At 41.1% G+C, this 27,512-nt stretch overlaps 1 protein-coding gene across 3 annotated transcripts in view; it reads right to left on the bottom strand.

The window, feature by feature from the left end:
* LOC147441368 (pentatricopeptide repeat-containing protein At4g18520, chloroplastic-like) overlaps nt 1-16,270 on the bottom strand; it is a 45,779-nt gene extending 29,509 nt beyond the window's left edge. For all 3 annotated transcript variants that reach the window (XM_086483018.1, XM_086483019.1, XM_086483020.1), the window contains exon 1: nt 16,069-16,270. The gene's annotated coding sequence lies outside the window, so the exon portion shown is untranslated. The remainder of the gene's footprint in view (nt 1-16,068) is intronic.
* Nucleotides 16,271-27,512: the final 11,242 nt, after the last annotated feature.

The following is a 27,512-nucleotide window of genomic DNA, read 5'->3' as shown; positions in this document are numbered from 1 at the left end:
ACCCATGCATGTCAAAATTCATGACACAGTGTTTCCCACGCAAGTTCATCCACCCCACATGAACCATAGACCGTTAGCCATATCTAGTATCATCCAAGAAGGGAGTGAGGACAGGACATCAGAAAGTGAGTATACACCCTTCTTGTTGGAAAGGATGTTTAACGAAGGAATACCTGATCCCATTGAGGAATATGAGATTCCATCCTCACCAGTTCCTAGTCAAGGACCTACACCCTGCAAAACGCCAATGAATGTTGCCAAACTAGTGGACTTCATGTCTTCTGAGGTCCGAACCACGATCATAGCAAAGCTGTATGGAGATCCTGAGTTATTCCTTGCACTTCGAGCATTCCTTAACGGAGAGCTACGAACGGGATTACCGCAGTTTGCGCAACCAAATAGGCCTGACTCGATTATGATTTATGAGGAAAATCATGTGCAATCACTTGACTTAGATGGACACGAGTCTATGATCGAGGTACCCATTAACGAATTAGGGCAGTATTTTGAAGGCGACGAGTCTAATGCGACCCTACCCATCACTACCAAGGGATTAACTATAAAGGGAATTCTTGATGGTGGTGCGGGAGTTAGCATCGTTACAAAAGATTGTTGGGAATCCATGGGAAAACCCCGCCTCAGTGTTACTAACATTGTGGTAAAGATGGCAAATGGTACCATAGCCAAACCTATGGGGATGCTCAAGGATCTTAAGATCAAAGTTCTAGGACACAAGGTACGACATACGTTCATTGTAATGGATTTCTCTAAACACCTTATGTCATATGAAATGATTCTAGGACGACCATTCATGAGGGAAGCACAAATGGTTCATGATTGGTCTAAAAATCATGTCTATTTGCAATTCCAAGACTCTGTCCTTAGAGTGGATTTGGTGACTGGTAAGGTACACCCCTTAGGGAGTAAAACCATTATTGATCATCGCTCTGACACCACAGTTCACTCGGCCCCACTACAATATTGTTACACTTGTAAGAAGGATACAGACATTGGCAAAGATTCTCCTTATATGGATATCCTACCTGGGATGACTGAGTCGGACAATGTGGATTGGGTCCACCTAGCATCAACCATAGACACTTGGGGAAATAGGGGGACGACCTGGGTAACACCTGAGGGGGATGAAATGCATGTACCCTTAAATATGCTACAAGCAATGCATATCGCTTCCGACAAGACTCATCCTAATGTAACGAAGAAAACATACAAGTGGGTCCCTAAAGCTTCTTTAGTGACCATAGCTAGTGCTAAAAAACAGAAGCCTTGTAAGAAACGTACCACTCGCTCCAAGAAAAGTAAGAAAATGTTGCGATGGATCCCTAAACGACTATTGGAAGCCCAAGGCTACTATCAAGGAAATGATCAAATCTGGGTGCCAAAACGTAGATTGTGCTCTTACCTATCACCTGACCCAAGTGAGCCCAATCCCGTAGCTCCAAAACGAATCAATGATCGTGGAAAGGAAAAAATCACAGAATGCTACACACCCGCTCCCGAGCTAGTTTGGGTACCAAAGAAAGAACGATTTGTTCCACCTAGCTCAGGAAGGGGGGAGTCCCATGAAGCTTCTAGCTCCTCATGTAATACATCCATAGAGGTAAAAGCTTCTACACAGCCTCCATCTATAGTAATGGACCTCAATGAAGCTACAAAAGAATCCACACCTCCCAGTGTTCAAGAATCACCTGATGAACCACTTCAAGTTCAATCCTGGGAGAGTACCTTACCACCGTTGCAACTTGACGAGGCACCTAGGGTAATAGAAAACTATTGGCAAAAATCCTCACCTATTACCAACTGGAACAATTAGTTTCAAAGGGTGACAAGCTCATTTCAAATGGTATGATCTACCCAAGGAAGGGGGGAGTATTTGTGGACATTCATCATTCATTTGTTTCCCTCTCAACCTTTTTCCCTGACCTCTCAATTCTAATCTTAGGGAATGTACATATAAAGCTTTATACTGACCAAAAAAAAAAAAGAGCAAGAGCAATTAGCAAACGAGTATGCACAATTAAAGTCAAAACATTGACTCAGACCTACACATGTCACATCTGGTACAGTGAAACAGAAACCTATGCCATAAAACACCTTTGATCCTCATCACTTGAATGATGGAGGGTAGGTAAGATTAGTACGATAGGAGTGTTTCTGTTTTAGAGTTGAGTGATTAGCAAAGATCTCTTTTCCCACTGATGTGCCTCCTAGAGGTATTGTTTTTGTTTCCTAGTGTGTACAGGAGCGTGTTGCTATTGATAGGATTTGGACCTTCATGGAATCTTTATCTCGATTCACTCTTCAAATCAAGCGCGACCATCGACACAAACAGGTGTTTCTTGTCCATTAGCATTGCCGTTATCTTTTTGCATCTATGATTGTCTGCTTTGATTGTGATTGGTAGCATAATATTCAGTGCATTTGCTTAGTATCAAACATTTAATTCAATGTAATGTTTTGTCATAATCACTTGTCTAGGTTTAAAAATCAAGCAGTCCGACTAAGCTAGTTTGACCAAGCTAGGTATTAGAAATCTTCTCTTAATACCATGGGGAATGCCTTCCTAATAAACAATGGTCACTTAGGTTCTTAATCCGATTTAGGCAGCATTGTATGAAATGTACTAGGGCTTTCTAGTGGGCTTAACCCTATCGACCTTTAGCTTAAGTATTATAAAGGGAGTTTACTAATGTGATGAGCCTGGGGAGGGTAACAGTGTTATATGACCCCCCAAAGTTACAAAATTAAAATGATGAAAATGAACAAGCAAAAAATCAAAGTGCCACAATGTAAAATTTTAAGCTGGAAGAGAAATCTCAGCTTGATTTGGTACTTCACTCACATGTATCGCCTATGGTACTAGAGCCCTAGAGGTTCCCAGCGTGGGCGCTTTTCCTTGAAAAGCAAAAAACCCAAGGCATACAAAATAAGCACACACATCATAATTGAATCAATGTGAAAAGACTTTGGGGGGTCAAAGAAAAAGTAATCAGTCAGGCGATGATTTCATGAGAAATTCCTTTTATGGTAGCTTAACTACAAGGTTTTCTAGGTATAGCCTCTAGTCAGCCCTCGAACATGAATACTTGGCTCTCGCGATTAAACAACTTAATTGACCACAGAAAATTAAGAAGCTTACCCATGGTATTAATATTCGATCTCTAGTGCCTTTCGACCGTCAAATTAGCGACCCCAGACTTGTTTAATTTTCTACCTTTACATCTGTTTATGCATTTGATTACATTGCAATTTAATGTTCATTGCTAACAAATTGTTTGAAATTCTTTTACCAATCAATTTGTCTACCTAAAACTGCATATGCTTTTTAAGAGAATGCCATTACTGTGCCAATGTTGTTTGATGTTGCAGTGACTGAAGACGGCTAAGGACATTCATCTCAAACGCTCTTCCACCTCGACGAACCAGCTTCAACTCAATAGCTTCCGAGGACGGAATCTACATCAGGAAGGGGGGCATGTTAACCCTCACGGCTCACGGACACCCCATCACCTACGACGGACGCGTATTATGTATTATTTAGAGTCAGGTACCGGGCTTGTCGGTCCAATAGGAAAAGGGTAAGAGTGATCGCCGATGAGAGGCGCACTTTAACTTGGACATTCAAGGGATTAGTTGGTTAAGCATGGGCGCCCAAGTGTGAATGGGGTGAGCTCCTATAAAAGCCAACTAAACCTAATTTTTACTCATTCTCTCATTTGTGCAATTGAAGAGTGCTCTTGCTCCATCTCCATCTTCTTCTTCTTCACCTCCTTGTGTGTGTGTGTGTGAGAGAGAGAGAGAGGGAGAGTGTGTGTGCGATCGAGCATTACGAAGGCACGACGGCGGCGAAGCGGTTGAGCGCGGCACGACTGCAGCTTCTTCTTCATCGCGGCGAGGAATCCACCACGAAGGCGAGCGTAGAGCGGTGAGTGACACACCCTTTGTTTCCTTGAGCTTGCTAGTTTAGGCTTGTTGTGTGCTTGGAGCCGTTTGTGGCTCGCACACGGTGTATTGGCAAGTCCCTTGCTTCGACAGTGCGGCAAGGAGCGCACAGCGTATTTTTCCTGAGCCTAAAATCTGAGGCTACTGCTTACCCCTTTCTGAAGACCCGATTTCCCAATCACTAGGGCTTCAGGGTAATTTCTGCTAAGGTCCCTCTGAGGTGTTCTAGCCCGCATTTAGGTTCACCTGAGGCCTTAGAACTGCTAGGTCTATTCTGGTGTGCACACAACTAATTAGATAATTCTTTTCTCGTAAATAAATTAATTATTTACAAAGTCTGACTTAGTTACAGGAGGAGCAACACAAAGAAATGACAACTTCCTGGGTGGATGCTATTACAAAGACTCGACGGATCGCGGTTGCCAAGAAAGGAAAAGGTAAAGAAACAACCCCCACACCCACCATCATTAACTTGACACTAGAAGAGGAGCAAAGGAGACGGGTGCGTGCCTTGCATGTGAGAATTTGTGGCCTCAAAGAAAAATATAATGTGGATGAAGAAGTAAAAGAACTCATGACTATGATGGGGGTTAATGAGCCGACGCATACAGAGAGCTTGGAGAGAGGGCAATAAGAAAAGTGGAGGCAATGGGGAAACCTGGGCACTGATCCTTCATCTCCCCTCCATGGAAGCGAAGGACTTTTTGAAGAAGAGACCAACTCTTAAGAAGATGGGCAGCTTTCTTGGAGATGACCCGCAACGTTCCGCATCACGGTGTGAGACCTATGGGACCACACTTAAGATGGTAGCATGGAACTGTAAACTTCGTCTTTATGTAGGGGCATTTGAGAGGGGTGAAAAACTCGCCGACAGCGCGTGGATTTTCCTGAAGCAGCCATTGAGGCTTTCGCAGCTCTCAAGATTGCAGTGACCGAAGCGCCGTGTCTCATCCTTGCCTCTTGGGACAACCCCTTTGAGGTATGGACGGATGTGAGCAATGTCGCCATAGGAGCTGTGCTTCAGCAACATGGCCGTCCATTTGCATTTCTTAGTCGGAAGTTAAATAGTGCAGAAAGAACTATTCAATTTATGACAAAGAACTTCTGTTTGTCATTCACTCTCTCAAGCATTGGAAGCATTTTCTGTATGGTAGAGAGTTTACAGTTCGCACAGATCACCAAGCCCTCAAGTGGCTCCAGTCTATACCTAGTGCACATTAGAGTGATTGCCAAGCATTGTGGTCACAATTTTTTGAGAAATTTGGAGGTTTGATTGAGTATGTGCCTGGTAAAGCTAACCTTGTTGCAGATGCGTTAAGTCGCAAAGGACAGATTTTGGCTCTTGAGTCAAGATCCACAGTTTCTATTCAGAGTGTGTCTTTTGACAGCATGAAGAACCAATATGCAGATTCCAAGTTTGGTAAGCAATGATTACAGGCTCTTGCTTCCCAAGGACCCAACAACTATCTCATTCGTGAAGGTTTGTTATATTTTTGTCACCGTCTATGCGTGTTGCCCTCTCTTGGGACAGCCATATTGCACGATGCTCATGACTCTCTCACGGGTGGACACAGAGAATGAACACCACTTTGGAAAGAATAGAAAGATTCTTTTATTGGCCTAAAATGCAAAAAGATGTGTTTCGTTATGTCATACAATGCACCATTTGTCAAAAGGTAAAAGCTCCTCGGGGTAAGCAACAAGGCCTCTTGCTACCGTTGTTTATTCTCGTTGGGCCTTTTCAAGATATTTCTATGGATTTTGTGACTAACCTTCCACCTAGTTTGCATTCCAAGGACACTCAATATTTGACAATTGTTGACTGTTTAAGCAAATTTTGCATGTTGATTCCTTGTAAGGCCACAGTCACTGCACAAGATGTAGCACGGTTATTCATAAAGCATTGGTACCCCCTCTGTGATTTGCCAAAGTCAATTGTTTCAGATAGGGATGTTAAGTTCACGTCCAATTTTTGACGCGCTCTCTTTGAAAATTTTGGCACTACTTTGAATTTTTCATCGCCTTTTCATCCACAGTCAGATGGTCAAACAGAAATTTACAATCATTCGGCTTTTGATGTTTTAAACAGTCTCATTGGGAGCTCTAGCTCCCATTGGTCCAAGCAATTTTAAATGACTCTTATTCCTTGGCCATTGGTAGAACTCTGTATGAGGCAGTTTTTGGCCGTCCGTTCCAATCACTTTTGACTCGCTCGGTCAGTCAAATGCCTGATACCAATGCTGAAAGCCAGTCATTGGATGAGATCTATGAGAGTGTAAAGCTTCGGCTAAGCAAGGCTCAGGAATCTTACTCACAACAGGCTAACAAGCATCGTCAGGATGTTTCTATCAAGGAAGGGGATTGGGTTTATTTAAGGATCATGAAGCAAGATCTTAAGCAAGTCGGAAAGAAGTTTCATAAATTGTCTTTCAGAATGTATGGTTCATTTCCTGTCATTGAAAAGATCAATGAGGTTTCTATGAAATTACAATTGCTTAACTCATGGTCAATGCACAACGTTTTCCATGTTTCTTGGTTAAAAGTGATTCAGGGTACACCTCCATAGGACATTTCCGAAGAAGAGCCCGAGATCATCGATGAAGCTGAAGTCGTGGAGCCAGAGCAAGTGTTGTTGCATCAGTTTCGCCATGGCTCAAAGAAGCAAGTCAGACATTACTTTTTGAAGTTCAAGGATCCAAGAACCCACGAGGCAATGTGGGTTGATACAGAATTTTTCTAAGATTATCCAGAGTTGTTGGCAGACTACAAGGAAGCCATGCAGCTCAGTACCAATACCTCACTTTGAAAAGAAGGGGATGTCACGTGCACATCTAACCCTATGTGCATGTGGACAAGCTATCTCAGGTCTAGGGTTCAAGTCAGCTTAGGAAGTGTTTTGGCACCTTTGTGAGCCTGTGAGCAAGCCGTGCATGTCCAGGCACTTAGAGTAGTTGCATATCCTCTAATTGCACACCCAGTACCACCCAACATATGCATTGTCCAAGCAGAAGGTTCAATTTCCGACCAGTTTGGGATAGTACATTTTTCAGGCAGTTTGGCATTTTTATTAATTTAATTTACCAATTTCCAGGGTCGTGGGCCGTTGGGAAGACTGCTCGATCCAGCTTTTTACAGCTATATACGCAGACAAGGGACGCCCATTTTTAGAAGAAGAGACAAAAGAAGTTCTAGCAACTTGCAGTGTTCTCTCCGTAGCAAGACCGGCAGAAGACAACCTAGCGTTTTCAGCCAACAGCAGCAGCCAACGTCTTTGGAGCCGGTTCCTCTAGTGTTTTCTGCAACAGTTCCTCTAGCGTTTTCAACAACAGATCAGCTTGGCATTTTCAGATTCCAGATCAAGCATAGCGTTTTGCAGTTTTCGGCGTCCCTTGGAGGAGGGTTTGTGAACCGTCTGATGTCATATTCATGAAGCACCAGAATCCACTAACCAAGACTGGAATAGGCCATCTTTAGCACTAAGCAATGCATCAATGACGTCTTTCTTCGAGATAAGCATGTCTTCTGCATTAGCTATCACCAAATCTGAGGGGCACGAAGCCACAACCAAAATTCCCTCAACGTCTGACAACTCCTCAATGACCACACTAGAGGATACATTTGCATTCTCAGCATCCCTGGAAGAATCACCTGCTGATTTTTCCCCCTTCTTCTCATCTTGCGTTTCCTTCTTTCTTTCTTGCTCTTTCTTGAAATACCTGCAATCGGGTTTCTTGTGACCCTTTCTGCCACATTGATAACAAGTGACATCCTTATCCTTTGTCTTGCTCTTACTTCTATTTTGAGTCCTCTTGCCCACATCACGCTTTTGATTTCTACCTCTTGCATTGTAGACAGAAATGCCACCTTCCTCACTACACTTGCGTCTAATCTCTTCATTGAGAATAGACCCTGTCACACCCTCATACGTGAGGGTGGGACTGTTGCTCAAGGAGACAACCAAGGTTTCCCAAGTATCGGGCAATCATCAATGTCATAAGCAAGAAAATAGCTTTCAACTTATCATCGAATTGTTGAAGCCCACTGTCCTGCAACTGACTCAACACACCTGTAAAAGTACTCAAATACTCAAAAGCTGACTTCGAGTCATCAAGCTACATATTCATCAACTTTCGCATCAAATGCACCTAATTCACAAGCGTGGTGTTTTCATAATTGGACTTTAGCTTTTTCCATATTGCATAAGCAGAGTCCAAACGCTTGATGTCCGTCAAAATGTCATCATTGATAGCCATTTTGATGTAGGCCATAGCCTTCTTATTCAACCTGGCCCACTCTTCGTCAGACAACCCTAGCGGCTCATTCTCTTCGAATGCATCTTTACAATCCTTTAAAAAAAGGATACCTTGCATGCGTTCTTGCCAGAGGTCGAAGCCTTGACCATCGAACCGTTTGATTTCCATCAAACTTTTAGTGTCAGATGCGAAAGAGGAAGAAGCCATTTTAATTCAACCACAAGTGTGAATACAAGGGAGATGCAATAGGCTGAAAATTTCAGCAAATAGGAGCAACCACAAGACTTTGCATATGATAGACCACAATTTCTTTACACCAAATCTAATATTTCAGCTGAAAAGTGCAATTTCAAGCACCTGTACTCAGCTTTTCACTCAATTTATCGCGACAAACATCAATACATGTGACCCCACAACTTTGGTACACCTGCATATTGCTGTGTTGACCTGTTATAATCTGTAAATCACCTGTTTTGACCTAAAAACAGCTTGTTCTGGGCTGTTTTGGCAGTTTTAGTGACCTTTACGACTCCGGAAGCAAGGGGCTTCGCGATGCAAGCGAAATTGATCGCGAGAGAGCAATTTAAAATCGTTGTTCAGTAGACTACGCAGGGCTGTTTTGAAACCTTGGGTCTTTGATACCAATTGAAAGCGTAAAGCAAAAGGTACCAGTAGGTGCGCGTCGCAATGTAGTGCAGGTGTTAGGTGCAGTGGAATGAATGTTGTTTTTTCTCAAGATTAGTGATCTTTATTGCTCAAGGTTCCTTTTAGTTCTTAGGGAAAGACAGAGCTTTCCGTCTTATTGAGAGTGCTATGATCACGAACAAAGTGAGTGGATATTGTGCGTGCAAGTGAATGAGACTGAGAGAAGGAGAGAGAAGAGATACGACACCGAGAGGTTGTAAAACCCTCCTCCGAAGGCCCCACTCTCGTCGGTGAGAGTGGTCTACTTGATTGCACAAAGGTGTACAATGCGTATGCAATGGACTATGCAACTTGGTCTATGCCGATGACGGCGACGGTGACGACGACGACGATCACGATGACAACGACGACGACGACGATGACGACGATGGCTGAAATCTGAGATCTTCTAATCGTTGAATTTCGGGACTGTTTCGGTGGCTGAAAATGACTGTTTTGGCTGCGTTTTCTTGGCTGAAAAATGAGGTTTCTTACGGCTGAAAACTGATGGTCTTTACGGGCTGAATCTACTACACTTTAGGTGAATAATGCCGGTCTTAATTTGCTGCTGAAATCCAAAAACGCCAGGGGCTGAAATTGGTCCTTCTGTCGCCGGGGTTCTGCAAATGCAAAAACGCTAGGCTGATCTGCTGTGTCGTGATGACGCCGGGGCTGATCTGCTGTGCACAAATCGCCAAGGCTGATCTGATGCAAAAACGCTAGGTTTTCTGTGGAGAAAACGCCAGAGTAGTCGCGGGGGTTGGTCTTGCTGAGAAGTTGCCTATTGAGCAAGGTGCTCCTACTACCTCTTCTGTCAGAAAGTGCTAACTTGGGTGTGCTTATATATTAACTTAGCAAAATTGCCCTACCTACTTTTGTTGGAAAGTCACTTAAAAATAATAAATGAAAATACCAATAAATAGGAAAATAGGCTAGATGCACTAGAAAATTCCCTGAATTGATGCTAATGGATTCTGATGGGAATTCCGATGATCATGCTATGTGCAACCGGAGGATATGCATCTATGCTCAGTGACTGGGCATGCACGGTCTACGAATAGACTCACAAAAGTGCAAGACCGTTCATCAAACACATGCAAACAATGCGATCGAATCTTTTCTGTCTGATCGAAATCAATCAACTGTGGCAAATCACAATGGAAATGCCCATGCTTGGTGCTCATACTATCATGTGATCTTTCGGAAACTGTGTCATGCCAAGGAAGAGACATGAAATGTGACTTCCTTACATACAAACTTTTCAGCTTTTCATGAACAATCCGCATACATTCCTGCTCATCCATGAGAGAAACGTGCTCAACATACAGTATGTCATGCCTAGCAAAAGGGATCACATAACGATGCTGACTAAAATACAGGAAACCTTCACGAATGAAACACTCGAACAATGCGTGCGTATCAATCATGCGAACACATAATACTTCCTGTGATGGTTCTTTGGACCAAGGCTCGAGAGCCAAGATCGCTTCTTCTTGAATGATCGAATCGTCTTGTAGGGGATCTGTGGACCTCGACTTGAAAGCCAAGATCGGATCTTCGTGATTGATCGAATCTACAACGAGGTTAGCTTCGCTAGAAAAAGCATCCACTAACACCTCATCCTTGTGAACAATCACATCATCTTTATGCAATTCATCATGCTTGTGAGAAATCACATCTTGATCATGCAAATCATCATGCTTGTGATTATCATCCAAATCATCATGCTTATCATTGTCAATCAAATCATCATCATGCTTCACACAATCATGCAAATCCTGTGTAGCATGCTTTGGAGAAGAAGAGACTGAGACAGTCTCCTTTCCCCAAATCTCTTGCATCTGTGCCTGAACTTGAGAATAGAGTCGCCAGAACTCTTTGTTTTGTCGGTCGCTCTGTTCTTGTATTGCTTTTCTTTCTGCTTTGTCTTCTGCGTGTCTGCGATCCATTTCTGCTTTTCTTTCTGCGTGTCTGCGTTCCATTTCTGCTTTTCTTTTTTTGCATTCACGATCAAATTCTGCATTTCTTGCTTCGCGTTCTAACTTCCTTTCCAGAAACAACTGCTTCAACTCCTCCATAGGAGTTGGTGCAACCGTTGTCGTAGATGGGGAAGGGTCGGAAAAACCTCCTAGTGGGGAAAATTCTTCTTCGCCTCTCTCATGCTCATCACCTCCAAGCGAAGTATCCATTCCGCTTCGAGTGATGACCATTCTGAAGTCGTGGGTTCTTGTGGTCTGGGTTCTTAAGTTCTCGAGGAACTTGGGTTCTTGGGGGGTCTTGGGTTCTTAAGTTCACGAGGAACTTGGGTTCTTGAGGTTCTTGATTTGTAAGAATCTAGGGTTGAGGTTCTTGAGTTCTTGGGGTCCTTGATTCGTGAGAATCTAGGGTTCTTGGGGTTCTTGAGTTCTTGGGGGTCTTGGGTTCTTGGGGTTTTCTTTCGCTTCCAAATCGCGATGGAGAAGGATCTTCTCTTCACCCGAGTTCTACCCTTTTCTGCGGGCGCACCCCTTGGCGACCTTGCGCTCACACCAAGGTTGCTTTTTCCCACCTCACGTTGATTGGCCGGCCGCTAAGTGCACGGTCCTCTCTCAATGAGTGAAAAGAGACACAAGGGGAGGCTGGACAAGCCCTTCTTTCTTGGGATTCCTGTCACTCTTCAACAAAACACGATTAGGAATCGCCACGCCCAAGTAAACTTGGGTTCGTGCGATTGCAACAAGCAAAAAAAATTCTTGTGGTTCTTCCCTTGAGTAATGCAGAACACTTCCAAAGCTCTGATACCAATGTTAGGTGCAGCGGAATGAATGTTGTTTGTTCTCAAGATTAGTGATCTTTATTGCTCAAGGTTCCTTTTAGTTCTTAGGGAAAGAGAGAGCTTTCCGTCTTATGGAGAGTGCTATGATCACGAACAAAGTGAGTGGATATTGTGCGTGCAAGTGAATGAGACTGAGAGGAGAGAGAAGAGATATGACACCGAGAGGTTGTAAAACCCTCCTCCGAAGGCCCCACTCTCGTCGGCGAGAGTGGTCTACTTGATTGCACAAAGGTGTACAATGCGTATGCAATGGACTATGCAACTTGGTCTATGCCGATGACGACGGCGACGATGACGATGGCTAAAATCTGAGATCTTCTAATCGTTGAATTTCGGGACTGTTTCGGTGGCTGAAAATGACTGTTTTGGCTGCATTTTCTTGGCTGAAAAATGAGGTATCTTAGGGCTGAAAACTGATGGTCTTTACGGGCTGAATCTGCTACACTTTAGGTGAATAATGCCGGTCTTAATTTGCTGCTGAAATCCAAAAACGCCAGGGGCTGAAATTGGTCCTTCTGTCGCCGGGGTTCTGCAAATGCAAAAACGCTAGGCTGATCTGCTCTGTCGTGATGACGTCGGGGCTGATCTGCTGTGCACAAATCGCCAAGGCTGATCTGATGCAAAAACGCTAGGTCTTCTATGGAGAAACGCCGGAGTAGTCGTGGGGTTGGTCTTGCTGAGAAGTTGCCTGTTGAGCAAGGTGCTCCTGCTACCTCTTCTGCCAGAAAGTGCTAACTTGGGTTTGCTTATATATTAACTTAGCAAAATTTCCCTACCTACTTTTGTTGGAAAGTCACTTAAAATAATAAGTGAAAATACCAATAAATAGGAAAATAGGCTAGATGCACTGGAAAATTCCCTTAACTGATGCTAATGGATTCTAATGGGAATTCCGATGATCATGTTGTGTGCAACCAGAGGATATGCATCTATGCTAAGTGACTGGGCACGCACGATCTACGAATAGACTCACAAAAGTGCCAGATCACTGCTAATCTAGACTTGACTGAACTGACTGAACCCTGCTGTGGTGTAGCTTGTCCACGGACACATAGGGTTGGGATGTGTCACGTGACAGCAGGATTGGGGCAAGAAGCAGGAGGCGGAGTACAGCAGAGAGGATGTGCTAGGAATCGAAGCAGGAAGAGAGAGCTCGTACGTTTTTGGGAAAAACTCAATAAGTGAGTTTTGTTTTTTTCCCACTTTTATTATAAGTGACTTAGGTTCAATATGGTTCATATTGAACCTGGACAAAGTATAAAAATGTACAAAAAGGGGTTATTTAGCCTTTAACCCAACACAAGTGAAACATAACGGGTGGTGTCCTCCAAGTTTTGGAACTTAAGACACTTCTTCACTATTGAGGGAGGGGCTCCTAGATGGCACTACCGTCGACCGACCACCAGTGTGGCTTTATCCTCCTCCCATATCTTGAGTTAGCCCTCATTGCATACTCCACCCTTACTAGGAGAGTCTCCCCCCTATTCGTATGCTCCCTCTAGAAGGGGTTTGTAGCCCTGTGGGCAGATCTTTAACCATTAGAAGGATCTCATTTTTTCCTCCTCTTTTTTTAACAATGGTCGTACCACATACTGAGTATGAGTCTCCTCCAAAAGTTTTTGAGCGAAAGAACTCGATTGGTTTTCTCTATGTCCTCTTTGATAATCTTCATGCCGTGCCTCATGTTGATAAGACCATGCTTCGGTTTGCAAAGGGCAAGGAAGCAAGTCGAGCTTTGATACCACTATACACAAACAACTTGAAAGAATTAAACTCGAACTTAAGAGTGAAGGGAGACATAGAGAAGATGTCGGAGCGCGTGCCCCTGTACACAATCGGTGGTCCTAAACTGCCGCAGTCATCGCCCCCGGTTGAATATATCTTTACTGATTGATTCTCGTTTGATACAAAAAGTTAAAGGGCTGAAATCCATGAAGAAGTGTTCAAGCAATCACTGCAAAGTGCTCCAATTTCCAAACCTCTGTGTATGCAAACTGAGAGAGAGAGGTGCTTTTATAGGCTCTCGGAAGTTGCAATAATAGCACATCACCCAAAATCAGGGCACCCAAACCCCCCGTCCCAGGCGCTCACCTTTTGAGAGAGAGAGAGAGAGAGAGAGCTTTTTTTATAAAAAAAAATCAATGAGAGAAACTAATTTTAAATTCACTTTTTGAGAGAGAAAATCAACAGATTCTAGAGAAAGAAAATTTTGTTAGGAGATCAAAAAAATTAATTTTCAGGATTAGAGAGAGAAAATCGGGTCTCCAGGATTAGAGAGATAAAATCAGGTCTCTTTAGAGAGAGGAGAGAGAACTTAGAGAGAGAAAGTGAGTGCACAGTATAGAAGGATTCTAGCTTTGGCCAAGAGATTGGCATGGACCACCTTTCTCAAGAAAGAGAGTTCGTGACTGGCCAAATAGACACAATGATCAGTTGTGTCTAGGACCCCATGACCCCAACGTAGAAGCCCTAACCCAAAAACCCGTCACAAGGGCCAAAGGCAGAGAAGCATTTTATATGAAGATACCCCGTATACTATGAGATGAGAAGAAGATATAAATGCCTCTGCAAGGAGGGCTTTGGACCGATTAGACGCACCATGAGATTTGAGGATCAACGATGCCTCGGCCTCTTCCCGCTAGAGACACACAGGCATTGGGACAATCTTCTAGCTACCACGGAGGAGCACCCCAACAGCACCGAGTTAGACAAAGACAGCAGACAGCGAGGTCAATTGATATGCCAGAGCCACAGCAATCGAGAGCGAGGTCTCCTCAAGTGAACACTAGAGGCTCGAGCCAGACGAAGACTACGCTTATGTGGCCTGCGTAGAACATTGAACACTCTAACAGGCAGCTAGAGATACATGGGCATGGGGAAATCTTCTAGCTACCATCGAAGAGCACCCCACCAACGCTGAGTTAGACAGAGACAGCAGACAACAAGGTCAGCTGATATACCGGAGCCACAGTAATTGAGAGCAAGACCTCCTCGAGGTTTCACTTAAGAGGAGCACTAGAAGGTCGGGTCTAATGGAGACTACGTTTGTGTGGCCCATGACGTCAACGTTGAACGCTCTGCAATTCATGTTCATCTCTTTTTCTTTACTCTTCTTCCTTCTTCTCTCCTTTTATATTCTTCTACTCTTCAAAATGGTCGTGTGCAGCTACTGCTTATCTCATGTGTTGCTCTTAACTATTGTCAAAGTTGCTCTTCTATCTTTTCGGTCTCCCTATCTATCTGGCATTGAGCTTCTTCATCTCCTAGTCTATCTTGCTCAGATTTGGCCCTCAGTTATCTTCCCTTCTTCTGATCCTAGTCTATCTTGCTCAGCTTAGGCTCTCAGTCCTTCTTCCCTTCTCATCAAGGTGGTTCAGAACGTACTGTACGTGGCGGATATGCACGTATTGTACGTGGCGGACATGCACGTATTATACGTTGTTCTGTACAAAAAAAACTATGTGCGTAAAAATACGTACTCTTGTTAAAAACCTCAATTTACCGAACTTTCTAGGACATTTCCAATTAAAAACAAGATTACATGCATTAGCTTTTAGAGACGATTGAAGGCATCTCTATTTATGTGCCAAAAGTGCACGGAATGGCTCGAAAACCCTTACGAAATCACTCGATGGCCTTATCTAGTAGACAATTGCAAGACTTACGGAGAGGTATATGGATCGATCCCTACGGTATGGATCGTACAGTACGGCCGTACGGTGTGGAACGGATCCTTACATATGTTTTGAAACAACCTTGCTTCTCATGGCCTACCCTAGCATATCCTCAAGTGGGGAGTAGTTTAGGAGGACAGTAGTTTCTTCCACAGAGAGCATATCGTAAACCAATCGCATAGCATGCTAGGTTAGGATGCATTTTCAGACCCTCTATATATGCACACTTTAAGTTGAGTCCTATCCAGTGTGACATGAAATGTTTCATGGTTTCAAGATTTTAAAATGTTTCGTTTCGACGCTATAGAAAAATGAAAGAAGGGTTTCGATTTTTACTCTCTCTCTCTCTCTCTTTCTCTCTCTCTCTCTCTCTCTCTCTGTGAGAGAGCACCTTTCTCGCTGTGTTGTCCACTGTGTCGACTGAGCTGCAGGGAACACATGCCAGTTGAAAGAGGTTGCGACACGTGTCGGGGGGAGGGAATCCCTCCCCCTTTTATAATAGTAAAGATATGAATATATATGGAAGTATTTATCCTTTACTTATATGCACTTGCATGTATGTATACATAGATATACATATCTATACACACACATGTACATAACTACATAAATAGAAATGCATTTTGGTATTAAGGGAAGACCTCTCTCTCTCTCTCTCTCTCTCTCTGTGTGTGGCACTTGCCTTGTTACTTCGATTGTCCCACCACTGCGACGGATCCCTGAAATACTCTCTCCATAGCAATTCCAAATCCCTCGATGAAGGGCAAGGGCGAACACCCTTCATGAATGAATCAAGAGGTCTGCAGCTTACGTCCTTGTGAGCACTTCTGTCATTTTTCTCACTTGCATTTTTGTCGTGTTCGTCGGGTCCCTATGACTAAGCATTAAAAAGGGAAGTTATACGATCTCACATAAACCTGGGAAAAAGGAGTAAAAGAACTTACTAGGAGCCCAATCCCACTTGGTGCTAGTGGTATTAGCAATACTAGTACGGCCGACCGCCTTTGGCGGCCTCTCTCTCTCCCCCTCTCTCCTCTCTTTATCACGTGCAAAGGGGTTTTTTTAGTTTTGGACTTTAGCCTTCAGGTCGCAGATTGCGACACGTGTAAATGGTTCCCCCTTCCGCCATATTTTGTTAGTAGATTAACTTAGTTTTCCTATGCTTTGGTCAAACTAGAAGTGTTTCATTTTAGGAAGGTGAAGGAAACACAATCCTTAATTCTAGAAATCCTCTTAATACGCACTTTTTTTGTGAGTATTGGCTTCCCTTTAAAAAGGCTAACCAATTAAAATTCACTATGGTTTGGGTTCTCCTCAAATGAAGGAGAAAATCATGGGAAAAGAAAAAGAAACTCTCTAAATAAAGAAAGAAAAGGTCGTGTGGTCCTTTGTTTTCAAAAAAGATGAAGGTAGTGGGACATATTGATAATATGTGTGGCCTTTAATATCATTAAACTCACTAATTCATAGTGAGACCTGGCTCTAAAGATCTTCAAAACGTGATCATGCATGATCAATGAAAAGAAGGGACAAATTTGTCATTGGCTTGTACTTCATGATGGCACTTAATACAAAAGGATATCATTGTATTTCTTGCTTTCAAAGGTTTACAAAAGTTGTTCCCCTCGTGTCTTTGATTTTGCTAACGTGATGGGTGTCTACTACTTCACAATAATAACTCAAACTCGCAAATCTCCCTCTAAATAGTAAGACACGGCTCTAATATACTATAAATTGTAGAAACCTACTTGACAAGTTGCCAGTAACCCCTTTCCTAATTAGATAGAAAAAATTGAGCTATTGAATATTTATGGGTTTTTTCCATAACCTTACAAGTTTTCTTGAAAATTATAACTAAACTATGTAGAATTTGTTTTTTCGAAATTACAAATTCCTTCCATACGTAAAGACCAAAACCTAGTAGGTGCATTTTACATCATTACAATTTTTTTGTGAACACTTTAATTGACATAAAACCGCTTAAAGGGCTTCCATGGTTCAAAAGAAACGAAGCAAGTGGCATTAATCTCGGCCATCTGATCATAACTACTAGTGAACTATATGCATTGATCGGAGCCTATGTAACAACTTACATTGTAATTTTTTATACTTTGAGCAATCTGGATGTCTCTAGCTAAAAGCCTTTGTCAATTATCGATTGAAGGACTAAAAATGTAAAAGACGATGTGATTATGAGCCAAATATAGTGGGATTAAATGCTTCCAGATTGTATCAATGAATCCCTAGGTTGGAAAAGAGTTAGAAGATTATCCATTTGTGACTAAAAACCTTTGGCTAAGGTATAAAGCCAATTTTTGTAAAACCTAAGTTTAAGTTTTTTTGAAAAAAAAAAGCGTACAACATTTTCGCACAGCACTATCTAGTCTCCTTCTTCTTTCTCAAGCTCATAACTCCCTCATGAAGTGTCCGTTTGAGATGTCGTCTACTTCATCACGTTCACAAGTGAAAGCTCTTCACGACATTATAAGTCTCTTGTGGTAAGACTGTGTTTATGTTACAGCTAACCTCATATCAAAAATGCTCATAACTCAAGATTTACATGAAAAAACTGTATTTTTTGCATATTATTGGGGCGTCATTGCTAAGCTCTAGGGTGCATTTGGGGCTAAAAATAGTTAGGTCAAATCTGCCATGTAGATAATAATTTTGATTTTGGCAAGTGGTTGAAATGGAGATTTGAGTCCATAGGTTCATGTCTTTAGCCATTGCCTAGCCTTCCTACAAGTTTGGTCATGTTTGGACTTTGTTTGCTTCGTGAAGCGACAAGATTTGCTTGCAGGTGTCATAGTTACCGTTTTTTTACTGACATGCAATTGAGTGTAGCTTTGAGTAGATAGGGATTGAGTGTGTTTTCCAAGAGCTTGACAACCTCTTGTAGCCTCCATAAACTAGTCAAGTCAACTCCATCCCACAGCATGACATTTATGTACGTGGTTTTTATTGTCTTTACAGAAAGATAGTGATGTTTGGCAACCAGAGAGCTCACATTTTGGCGATGTTGTTGGGGACGAGGTGAACTATACTAGGAAAAAACCTCAATGCTCAGTAACATTGTCCAAAACTTCCTCTAGGTTCATCTAGAGTACAAAAACTAGCTTTTAGAGACCGCATGGTTGAGGTGTGTGTACTTTAGTTGTGTAGAAGTGTCTTGGGAGTAGTTGTACTCGTCGAGTACTTTTAGGCTTAGATTAGGGGTTTTGGAGTGGTCGATAGCTTGGAGTATGTTAGAATTTGAGGATTGACACTCATTTCAAAAAGAAAAAAACAGTGTTGGTGGACACTTTCCACTATCATTTGCTAATTTGACAGGAGTAGGGTAAGTAGACATTAGGGCGGGTTTCTGACCTATCACACCCTCTGAACTGTCATCAACAAAGTGTTTTGTTAAATTTCAAATTTTTCAAATACAAGACTCATGAGGTGAGTTTGAGTTATCAAAAACCGCATATATGGTCATCATTGATCATGAAAAAGCTGTAGCAACTTGTTGGTAAGTCAAAAATCAATTTTCAAGAAAAATTTCAAAGTTCGGCTAAAAGAGAGATTATTATCTCCCTTGAGTTAGATACATGCAAGTTTGAATTTTTTGGGCCAAAAGTACTTGCAATAGACTATGTGTAAACTGGTTGCCATCAAAATTTCAAAAAGGTGCATTTTCAGGCGTGCATATAATTATCGATTTTTTGTTTGAGGCCTACAAATTGAACTTTTTTCACATAGACATCTTGTTTGGGGATATGATAATACTTTTGTAAAACTCAAAAGATTATGATTCCATTTAAGTGCAAAAACGAGCCAAAACAACTTTCACTCTCTAAGAGGACTTGAAACAACGGAACTTGTTGAAACCTCTTTTGACAAGTCTTAAAATACTTTGTTACAACTATTGAAAATGAAAACATTGAGAAAAATTGCAAAATTGAGCACCTAAATAATAATCGCGATTAATATCTTTGGGCTTGACATTGCAAGATTTCTACCATTTGATAGCATAGGTTAGAACATAGTATAATAAGACCCTGATTTAAGTTGGGAGCCATTTGGAAATTTAGTTTGCCAGATAGGCCTAGAATTCACTAAGAACAAACTGTAGATAGCTTAGAAACTTGAAGACTAAACCAAAGTCCAAGAAACTTGATTTGTGATTTGTTTAAAAGAAAATAAGCTTGATTATTATCTCCTACCCTAAAAATCTTCATTTTGACCTAAAAGATATTATCTGCTACACTAAAAATTCATTCTTTTGAAAAAAAAATTCAAAGGGGATTCGGTCTAGGATAGTAATAGAGTACTTGGGAAAAGTTTCGAGTAATTTGGACAGCATCTAGATAGTGTGGCCACTTGAATTGCATCTAAAATGGCCAGACATGAAAACTTTTGGGAGATTGAGCCAAATTTGCCCAAAAATTGTAAAACCTCACTCAGAGCTTATTGAGCATATACTTAACCAGTTGGTGTTAACAAAACTGGAAAATTATGTTTTTTTGACTAAGTAGGTAATAAACACGATTATTATCTCTTGCTAGCCAAAGAGCTCATTTTTTACATTTTTTGGTGCACAAGGTTAGTAGACACCTCATATAGATAGCCTATGAATTTTGAAGTCCTTTGGACAATGTTTGTTGCTTGAAATTGAGTTTTTTGGACTTGAAGGTTACAAATTGGTCCTTTGGCTCCATTGGCAAGATCGAAGCTAAAAGTTTTGACTGAGAGTCCTTGTATATATTTGCAGATAATACTGACTAATATACCTTTGATTGTATATGAATGATTGAGATCAATCTTAAACAATAGCCAACTTGGAATTACGACAATACTGTCATAGAAAATCAGCATTATAATTGAGAGACTAAGAGTAGAGTATCTACTTAGGAGAGCGTAAATCAAGGGGGACCATTAGAGACCATAGTGGAAGGAGTGATTGACACTTACTTTGACTCAAGCTCAAAGATTTCTTCCTTTTCTACTCAATTGGGGATGTGAACCTCTCTCAGGTTGAAACACATATTTACCTTCTACAAGACCAACACGTACGTGGATCAAATTTATCTAGATCCTAATGAAGAGTAAGTGGTTAGAGTCAATGACCACATGGTTGAATTTGAGGAGGAGGTTAGAGCAAACAAATAGGATACCTTCTATATAGACTAAAACGGAGTACAATATCTGAAAATAGGGAATCCCAACACTGTGGAACAATGGGGAATGGAGATTGATACATTAATTCCAAACATGGACACTAAAGAAGGAACACCAATGTTAGAGTTTGAAGGGTATGACTAGGTAGATGTCAAATCTCTGAAATACATACCGACTAATAACCCATAACTTGCTGGGAGGGCAATAATGTTACGGATTTGGTATGGACATCACATGCTAAACTTGGGCAATTGACACCCTTGAAAATCATGTATATTTTCAAGATTAGAGAGAAAGGGTCTAGCAAACCCTGAGCAAACCTTCATGTGCACCTCTTCAAGAATTTTTATAAAAATATTTTTTATTATAATGACTCCAAAGAGGTTGAAGAGACCAATTATTAGGGCTACTCGATCCAAAAGATGATCATGTGTATGAGACTTGAATTGGAGTAAAAAATTGGACAAACAGAAAGATCATTTGGTAGTATGGGCTAACCAATGGGGCAAAGTAGCCCAAGAAATCCACCTCAATAATGAGAATTGGGGGAGAAGGATGGAAACCACCGCAAATTGAGGAAGAATAGGTGACACTAGGACTAGAAGAGGTCCACACGAGTTATATTTACCAAGCACTGGTTTGAAGGCTTAGACGGAGTACCACCAGCTAGAAGAGTTGGTAGGGAGCATAAACATAGAGTCAGACTAGCTAATTTTCAAAAATGGGTCAAAAAATACAGTGAATCTACGGATCCATATGACCACTTAGCAAGCTTCAGGCAAGTACTAAGAGCAAAAAGAATATCGGACTTCCATACTCAGTATGAGGGATTTGGAATGACTCTGAAAGGTAAGGCTTTAACATGGTTTCAGACCATACCTCCTGGATCCATTACAATTTTTTTAACTTTGGCAGTGAGATTTTTTGCTACTTGTTCAAAAATGAGAATCAAGCATAGCACATAGCACAAACCAATAGTTTCAAACAAAAACAAGGGGAGTATGTAAGAGATTGTGTGAGTCGGTTGACATAGTACATTGACAGATGTTCAAAGTTGGAACTTCCAACTCAGAGAGACTTGTCTCATTGTTGCTAGAAGGCTTACTCAACAAAGAGTTGCATGCTATTCTATATAGCAAGAAGTATACCACCTTGGAAGCATGCATTTTGGATGCTATAGATTTGGGGGATAATGGCGAGATCTTCAATGAAAAACGCATCGTTAAGGACATGCAAAGTGAGTAAACCATGTCTACTATGCCAACACAAGTAGGACCTACACTGGAAACTCTCATGAATGCCATCAAAGACATGCTCTAGCTCATGAATGATATGATGAATAATATGCAGAGGATGCCAGTGAGAGGGCCAGGACAAGGTCCACCACAGGGGCAACACATGGGACCAACAAGGCCATCTAAGTGGTATGCCATTAAAGGTAAATGGAAAAACTATGAGACCAATGAGTGCTATTATAGACCTAAATATGACGAAAATGTCCAATATGCACCTATGAGACAACAAGGTCAACCTATGTATAGGAATCCACCTAACACGAGGCAAATGCAAAAACCACCCATGACTATGGAGAGACCATAGGCAGTGCTAGGTCAGCAAACACCCTTGTGAGGAAACAATGTCATGCCAGTTAAGTCTATATTTCCTGAAGGGCAAGTGGAAGAGAAGGCTACAATGCCGGTTATGCGCTACAAGGAGGCTAGTTCGTTGATTGTGGTAGCCGAGAAAGAATTGTATATTCAATTATAACCTACCATGGCAAAACTAGTCTATCAAGCACCTCCAATGGCAGCACCAATTACTGTGCTGCAAACCAGGAAGCTAGGCCACCCATGGTGAAACAAATGTTGAAACCAAGAATAGGGAATTGCCATGATTGTGGATCTGATGACCATTGGAAAAATGATTGTCTAGAACTTGGTAAGAATGCTAGGTCAATTGAGCCATATTGCATGCAATGTGATAGGAAAGTGGACACTATCCAAAGGGTTGTCTTAGAAATCCTGCAAACAATGGAAAAACAACCATAAACATAGTCTAAGTCATGCCAATTGGCTCCTCAAACAATGAACTTACGGTCTAGTCAAGGTAGTGACAAGGGCACATGCCAAGAGAAACAAACAAAACAGTGCTAGCAAGTCAAATAGTAGTAAGAAGTCTTTAAAAGACTCCAAAAAAGAGAGATGCCGATGTTATAGGAATAAGAGACAACAATAACGAAGGGAAGTTGAAGAAAAATTGAGAAAATGGTTTAGGAAAGAACAAAGTGTTGACAGAGTTCAAAGAATCAAAGGCAGGCATTGTGATAGCAACAAAAGCAGTTTAGGAAGCCTAGGAAAGACCTGCAATTAGGCAAACAAGAACGAAATTGCAATCAGAAAATGGCCCCATTGAACAACCCATGGGATTGTTGGAAAATGTGATAGTCAAGTCATGTGGGATTGCCTACCAACACATATATTCCATTGTAGATTTTGAAAAAAAAAATGAACTTTGAAATCATCTTGGGATGATCTTTCATGCAAACAAAATTGATCCAAAACTAGGGAAACAATTGTCTATACTTGAAATAGGTTGGATCAATTACATGTGTAAACCTCAAAGATCATTCGTACAAAGATGTTCTAAAAACACCAATCCAAGAGCTTGATTCCAAAACATCGGCCCGAGATTAAATTAACATCGTGGTTGAGCAAGGATACACCTATTTGGATCTGTGGAGCTTTAGAGCATGGTAGTTTATGATGAGAGGATTATGTCTTGGATCAAGAAGTAAACAATGTTGATTACATACTAGAATCTTTTCTTGATCATTTGTTTGAGCCATTTGAGTGGACTCAAATTTTGGCTACCATGGATGTGTGCATCAACGAGTCCACACCGACCTTGTTTTGGAACAAAGAAGGCTACGACATTGTTGCCATCCAGATGGTAACTATCATATTGTTGGATGAACAACAAGTTTCCTGTGATCATTGTTACAATGCTACAAATGAGATAAAGGAGGAAAATCTCACCACAAAGGAATCCAGCTCCGAGAAAGAGCATGTTAGGGCAAAACTATCACTGCATAGAGGGGAAGAGGTTTTTTTATTTCTCTAATCAGTGTTGGAGAGGACAATAGAGATATCAAAATAAATTAGAGGTTAAACCAAAGAGGAATCAAAATGTGCCAAAATAGAAGACATGACACAATTTTTGATAATGGTCGACGTTGAAGATTGTATCAAAGAGAAAATCACCGGCGGATACCTCCATCTCAAAAAAGGAAAAGAATGCAAAACGACAACAAAAAACAAAACGTAAACCATGAAAGATAGACAAAACAAAAAAAAGGAACTTTTAATGACAAAAACATAGCAAAAAGCTAAATACAAGGAGTTGAAAACAACCTTGAAAGAGATATGGACCACTAAAATGGAGTTCGATAGCTACGAACAAGTGGCTATTAGTGTTCCATCACATTATAAAAATTATACTTTGCAAGATCGAAGGATCATTGTGGAACAACCCATGAGACAACCTAAGGAATCGGGGAGAGGGCCAAAAAATGCCAGAAAGATTGATCTAGCAGGTCTTAGGGAAGAACCAAAACCAGTCTACATAACTACGGATTTGTCCCAAGAAGAGGAAGAGATCCTCATCAAAACTCCGAAGGAGTATAGGGATGTTTTTGCATGGTCTTACAAAGATCTCAAAGGGGTAGATCCTAAAATTTGTCAGCACAATATTCCTATGTGAGACGATGCCAAACCAAGCAGACAAAGACCATATACCTATAATGGGACATTTGCCAAAAAGATCAAGGAGGAGATAGAAAAACTCAAGGAATCAAAGTTCATCTACGAGATTGAACACATCGACTAGGTGTCATCGATTGTGGTGGTACCAAAGAAAAACAAAAAACTCGGGATGTGCGTCAACCTCAAGAAGGTGAAATATTGGAACCAAACAAAATAATTATCCTCTTTCCATCATGGATAATGTGTAAGAATGAGTAGCTGGAAAAGAAGCTTACAACTTCTTAGATATGTTCTCTGGTTACAATCAGCTAATTGTTGATCTTAAAGATCAATATAAAATAGCTTTTGCGATGAAATGGGGAATATTTTCTTATAGAGTCATGTCTTTCGGGCTGACAAATACACTAGGAACATTCTAAAGGCTAATGAACCATGCATTCAAAGAATATATGAGGAACCTTTTAAAAGTTTATATGGATGATCTTTGTGTACATTCATCCAAAAGAAAAGACCATTTTGAGCACCTCAAGTGTGTCTTTGAGAAATGGTGTCTATATAGGGTTTGTTTAAATCCCACATGTGTATTCATGGCTAGACAAGGCAAGATTTTTGGACATATTCCCTCAAAAAATGGCATTGCAACAGATATGGAAAAGGTGGTAGTGATTGTTGAAATGCCTAGACCAACAAATGTTAAGGAAGTCCAAGCATTCATGGGACATTGTGGCTACTGCCACATATTTATCTATATGTATGATGTCATTGCTAAACCTATTTATGGCCTTATCACTCAATTTGTATGGACTAATGAGTGTGAAGAGTCATTTCACAATCTTAAACAAGCTTTATCTTCAACACTAATTTTGAAGACTCCAGAGTGGAATAAAATTTTCTATGTGCATGTTGATGCTTCAAACTTTAGTATTGGTCGCATACTGGCAGAACCAGGAGAGGCAACCATGAATTTTCTCATCTCATATGCTAACAGACAGTTGAATACAACTGAAAAGAATTATACCACGACAGAGAGGGAAGGACTTGACATGGTCTATGTAGTTAAGAAGTTCAGACACTACTTATTAGCAAATAGGTTTGTCTTCTTTGTGGATCACCAAGCTCTAAATATCTCGTCAAAAAACTGTGTAACACTTGTAGGATTGTAAGATGGTTCATTATCTTGATTTTATAGTGGTAGTTAAGAAGGACACTATGCATCAACGAGAATATCACCTATGAAGAATCACCTCAGGAGAACCTCCCAAGGGGTTTCATGATGACTTGCTAGATGCTTATCTATTCTCTGTTGAGATGATTCCTAGATGGTCAGAAGATCTAGTATCTTTGATAACTATACCTCAAGTAGATTCATAGATCCCACTTCCAATAACACCATGACAATTGTTGGCAGAATGATTGTATCAATAAAACAAGGATGGGATCCATTTTTGTGCATAAGCCCAGAGGAACAAGCCAATTACCTAAATCAGGCTCATACAACAATGGTGGAAATCTATTTTGCAGAAGATCAAATAATGAGACGACTTACGTGGTTAGGGGTTTACTAGCCAAATATGACAAGAGATGCTCATGCCTATGTAAACAACTGCAGTGCAAAAAGAAAGCAACACTACCACATGCTACCTTGTTCTATATCTTGATTGCACCTAGATGGAGCAGATATTTGGTGGAATACTTGGTGAATAGAAAATTCTCTCAAGACATGAGTAAATGAAGACAAAGAGCAATCAAAACGGAGGCAAAAAATTATGCCATGATCGGTCACGCATCGGCCAATAATAATATAGAAGAGGAAAAGACCAACGTCTTAGACTGTATGCTAATGAAGATAAGTACATTCCTATCTTAGAACAAGCACATGTGGGTCTAGCGGGGAGACACTTCTCTCATGAGACTATGGCTAGGGCAATATTGATGGCTGGTATATGATGGACAGCTCTTTTTGCCAATGCAGGAGGATTTTTCAGAAGATGTGACTCTTGTCAAAGAGAAAAAATGCCGACTAAAATGGATAGCATGCCATTGCAACCAATGATGGTGTAAGCAGCAAGCTAACACGGATACCATTTTTTGGAGCTCTTATTGTAAAAACACTTATTATTTTTGATAAATCGGGAATATTGTAACTTCTATTTTTCTGATAAACCTTGTAATTGATGAGCCGGGGCTACAAGCTTCTAGATTGTATCAACCTGTCATTACCTATCTTTTGTTAGAGCTCCCAAATTATTAGTTTTGACCACCAAAAACCTTGGCTAAGGTATAAAAGCCAATTTTTGTAAGTTATTTGTAAGTTTTTGGATAATGAAATATACAACGTGAACTAATGGCGCTCACTTTTTTCCTTCTCGCGCTTCCTACTCCCTCCCCGGTTGTCACATTGCAGCCGCGTCTGTTGCATTGCAATCGCAGGTAAGAGCTCTACGCAGTGACGTAAACACATCACAGTAAGTTGTAGCTTTTGGCGTCGCCGACCTGCGGCCTAATTTCATCATAAGTAGGAATTTACACTTCAAAATCAAAAAACTGAGCATAGGCGGGGTATTGGGTCATCATTGTTAAGCATTTATGTCTATTCTGGGTCGAAAACGACTAGGTCAAAAATCCACTGCTGTTAATAATCGTAATTTTGGCACTTGACCTAAAGTGGGATTTGAGACCATAAGCATGTGTGCTTAGGTCTTATAAACTTGTCCTAGAAGTTTCATTACGTTTGGATGTCATTTGATGCTGTATAACGGATGTGATTTGTTTGCTGATGAGCGATTGACTTTTGGTGATTTCAGTCACTTCAGTGTAGCTTGAGTTAGATTCGAGTTGTTTGTTGTTTTCCAAGAGATTGACAACCTCTTGTAGCCTCTATGCACTAGCCGAGTTAGCTTCATCCCATGGATTGACAATTTAATCGTGGTTCTCGCTAAAACTACAATAATATAGGATAGTGATGTTAGACTACTGTCCCACATTCGGCGTCGCTCTGCCGGGGATCGAAGAGACCTAAACTAGGAAAAAACAAGAGCGTCTTGTGAAGTTATCGTTTAACTTCCTCTAGGATCTCCTAGAGTCAAAAACTTTCTTTTAAACACCGCATAGCTTAAGATTGTTGTCTTTTGCTGTGTAGAGGTAGCTTGGAGGTAAGTTGTACTTGCTGAGTGCCTGTAGGATTGTAGGATTGTAGAACTAGATT

The sequence above is a fragment of the Adiantum capillus-veneris genome, chromosome 15 (assembly GCF_014529385.1).
Source record: "Adiantum capillus-veneris isolate H3 chromosome 15, ASM1452938v2, whole genome shotgun sequence".
Taxonomy (NCBI): Eukaryota; Viridiplantae; Streptophyta; class Polypodiopsida; order Polypodiales; family Pteridaceae; genus Adiantum; species Adiantum capillus-veneris.
This window is presented reverse-complemented; position numbering and strand designations above follow the sequence as displayed.